The sequence below is a fragment of the Triticum dicoccoides genome, chromosome 2A (assembly GCF_002162155.2).
Source record: "Triticum dicoccoides isolate Atlit2015 ecotype Zavitan chromosome 2A, WEW_v2.0, whole genome shotgun sequence".
Classification (NCBI taxonomy): Eukaryota; Viridiplantae; Streptophyta; class Magnoliopsida; order Poales; family Poaceae; genus Triticum; species Triticum dicoccoides.
In genome coordinates, this window is record NC_041382.1 from 668,874,986 (window position 1) to 668,878,873 (window position 3,888).

Genomic DNA, 3,888 nt, shown 5'->3' on the forward strand with positions numbered 1-3,888 from the left:
TAACTGAAATTTCGGTTAGCTAATTTTTAATGCCAAATTCGGTTTTCACTTCTGCAAACCGAATTCAAAAAAAAAACAGTAAAAACCGAAATTTCGGTTTCTATCGAACGCCCAGGCCTAGCCACTACTGCCGGGACAAGTAACCATGGCCCATTTACTGCCGGGACAAGTAACCATTGCCCATGACGCGAGACCGAAATAAAATTGTGCCAAAGCGCGCGCTACCGAGCGAAAGCCCGCCAGAGGTGAAAATTTTCGCACCTAACAAAGATTGGTGCGAGACTCGTCTCAAATCTCCCGAACTCTCCTCCAAATCGCCCCCAAATCCAGTCCGGTGTGTACCCTCGTCGCCGCCGCCCCCAAACGCGATGTGCCCTTGCCGCCGCCGCCGCCGCCCCCGCCCCCAACCACCGCACCCAGCCTCCTCTATCTGACTATGTCCTCACCCCCAAGCAGCGGACCGTCCGTCCCCTCTCGCCCGTGTTCGCCGCCTCCTCACACGCGTCGCCGCAGCCCTTATCTTCTCACCGGCGGCGCCTGTTTCTTTCGCCCCACGCCGCCTCTCGGTCAAGTTAAGGATGTTTTTTTTGTGAAGAGGAGGTGTGGCAGCGGCAAGGAGCAACAAAATGAGCTGTGCAGCCGGATGATTCTGAAGTTGCTGGATCTGAAGCGGGAGGACGTCGCCATGTAGCTCGAGCGGGAGGAGCGTGGGCACGCGGCGGCCTTCTCCTCCTTGACGACGGCAGCGACGAACACCAGGGCTCCCCATCGCCCTCCACCTGTAAGGAGGAGCGCCTACCACTAGGTCGGGCCCGAGAGGTGCAGCAGCAGCAGGGGGCGAGGCGGCACGCACCTTGGTGGTGGGCTCGTCTTTGAGGCACTGGGGGTTATCCACGGCGTCGTGGACGCCGGGCAGCTGCGGGTCCCCGTTCAGGCTGCGGCATCTCCTCCATGTGCGCCTCCATCGTCCTTTGCTGCGTCAACGGCAGATTGTGGCGATGTCTGTGTCTGCAGGTAAACCTCTTGCGCTTGACCATGAGCAGTAGCAAGATGCTGGGCTGAACATATTGGGGAGATGTTGTCCGTCTACATGTAGTTGAACGTGAGGACAGTAACTTCATGAGCTGCTAATAATTCAGCTACTCCCCTGCCCCTGATATTTCTGTCGTTGTTGTTTATACATGCTCGGAATAACTTGATGCCTTCAGGTACTGTTAATTGTTGTTGTTGTTGTTGTTATCTGAACATGCTGGGCGTACTGTAGGAGTAATTGTATTGTTGCTTAGATACTGTATTTTCTTGGAGTAAATGTTGTAGTTCAACTGAAATCAAAATTTCTGAAATCATGTTTATCAAGGGTTGTATGTACTGAAATCAACATCTCTGAAACAACATTCAGATATGCAGGATTCTAATGCCTAATAATATGGTTGAGATATGCTAGATAATGCTCCATTTCAAATTGGATAATGCTAGATAGTGTGCGATGCCGTCCGACAAACTAGGCACATCCACCTCCGTACCACTGTTTCCTGGGCAGATTTATTTTTTGAGGGGCGTTTCCTGGGCAAAATTGTGTTGGCAGGTGATGAAACGGATCTGGGCGCATGGCCGGTGGCGGAGGGATCCAGCCCTAGGAAGGCAGGAATAACTTGCATCCTCGACTAGTCATCCCCAGATGCGCAATTAGTTAAATTACAAACTGGTATGTTCATCCGGGATTAATAGACCTGGGCTTACTTCGAGGTTAGAGTGTGGGAATGATCCATGGGGATGTTCATGACTTCATTATCTTACTAGTATTTGGTTCAGGGATTTGTTCTATGTAGTTGAATGTTAACTTTAAAATTTGAATCGATGAGGAGATTTTCTTTAGCACACTATTTGTCTGTCAGATTTGATGAGATATATTCTTGAAAGCTCTCCATTTCGAATATACTCACAAATCACAACACTTAATTTATGAGGATTATAAATCCATTCTTTTTATCTTGTAGTGTATTCTAGAACCTTTTTGATGGTAATTTGGATAGTTATACTTTTGTTGGGGCAAGTTTGGTTCTATGCATGAGATGGTTCTCTGGACTATGAAACTAATATACTATATAGAAGTTCACTTTAAAGTTACATTTGTATGATTACTATGTTTATATTTGCACTTCATTATTAATGTTGATTGGTGGTTCAGAAGTTTGGGCCTATTTTTATATGAGCTGTATCCAATCACTTCTAGATTTTGATTTCCACACTTAGGCACAAGCTTAGTAGTAACTTAGGAGTAGTAGATACGCTAGATAATGCTCCATTTCAAACTAGATAATCCTCCATTTGAAACTAGATAGTGCTGACAAAGATGAGGATGGACAATGTGAGTCTGCCTTGCTGATATTTTCACTTGGGGCCTTCTCGGCATGGCTTCTTGCAGGCCTCCCCTCCAACTCCCCTCCCTCTTTCTCCATGCTATGCAGCACCACCTCTGTGTGCTCACATTGGATGTAGCTACCAAGCCCTAACCAACCCTGATGGCCCATCGTGGAGGCTGCAGAGCTCATTAGAGTGTAGATTGGATACACTGTGTTTCAACTGCAACTTATTTGAGTAACAAGAAGTTTATTTTCTATCTTCTGTATCTGCTCCGAATTTATTTTTATACCTTAATAATCTGCTTCTATGTATGCAGCTGGAAGTGGATAAGTCTGGCAAAAGCAACAATGCGACCACATGCAACTCTCGAGGGGTAATACTTATGCATCTTTCTCTCGCTATAGCTATATGATATTATTTATATATTTATTTTTGCTGTGCTTATTTGTTTGTTTGATTTTTCACCTCTGCATATCATTTGGGATGTACTAAGTTTACAGAGGGGTTAACTTTTACCTAAACTTTTTTTACTGTACAATCATCCGGTTCTCAATTATGTTTTTGCATTCTTTCTTTTATTCTAGGTTCTCAATTAGTGCAACCCGTTCCTTTCGGTGCACTTGGAGAGTACGGTTTAGTGAAGCAAGTAACAATATTACAGATTATTGTTTTGCCATATTTTCCCATGAAAGAATTTTGTATTTGAAGCGCAAATAATTTCTGCTCAATCTAATTATTTACGTAATAATAATTGCTTGTTGTGATGATGAAGTGTTGCACATTTAGAAGAGTTTTGTGCCGACGAGTTAAACTTTAGCAGGTCGAAATCTATAATATGTTGATTTAAAATCTGAAACGATAGCACCATTTTTGAGTTTCTGATTTGTTGCAGATTTGTCAAAGATACACAAGCTGATGCGGTTTGGAAGATGTACAAGTTGCTGGAGGTTTGGAAGATCTACAAGTTGCTGGAGTGATAATATATATGTAATATGCCTTATTTGTTGAACCTTGAGACATCGGCAAGTTTTACACTGCATTTGGTTGGTTGTTTCAGCACACAAGCCATTGTGTACTTATTTTGGTTGTGTGGCACGATTTCTTTATCTTAAAGATATGTACTTTGCCTTCTGAGGCACAATGGCATTAGAAACGTATATTTTATTATCTGTTTTATGTTATTGAATGAGGCCTTACATGTAATTTGATTGAGCTGTATGTATAAGTTTTGTGATTTGTCATGTCTGTTCGAACATAATGATTGGAGATTAAATGAGGCATATCTTGCCCAGAACAATTTAGATTGCTTCTGAGAAAGCACATCATGGCATATTACCTGCCAGGTAAACGTGCTTGTGCAGGGCAGCGGAACTGCCAGCAAACTTTAGTGCATAAGCTAGGATGAATCCGCCGGGAGAACATAAACTGCCGGCAGATATAATGGCCGCGGCAGAAGAACTGCCGGGGATTGTTTATCTGCCGGGACAAGTAATACTTGGCAGCCGTTGTTGTGGCAGTTCTATC

The 3,888-nt window shown here is 44.1% G+C and overlaps 1 long non-coding RNA gene across 3 annotated transcripts; it reads left to right on the forward strand.

The window, feature by feature from the left end:
• The first annotated feature begins 260 nt into the window (after positions 1–260).
• On the forward strand, positions 261–3,540 carry LOC119356095. Of its 3 annotated transcripts, none has more exons than XR_005171822.1 (3): positions 261–1,014; positions 1,586–2,737; positions 3,257–3,540. It is a non-coding gene; the product is annotated as an uncharacterized LOC119356095 (long non-coding RNA). The 3 variants fall into 3 exon arrangements; XR_005171821.1 differs by having other exon boundaries at positions 270–1,705; positions 2,681–2,737; XR_005171820.1 differs by having other exon boundaries at positions 266–2,737.
• The last annotated feature ends 348 nt before the right edge of the window (positions 3,541–3,888 follow it).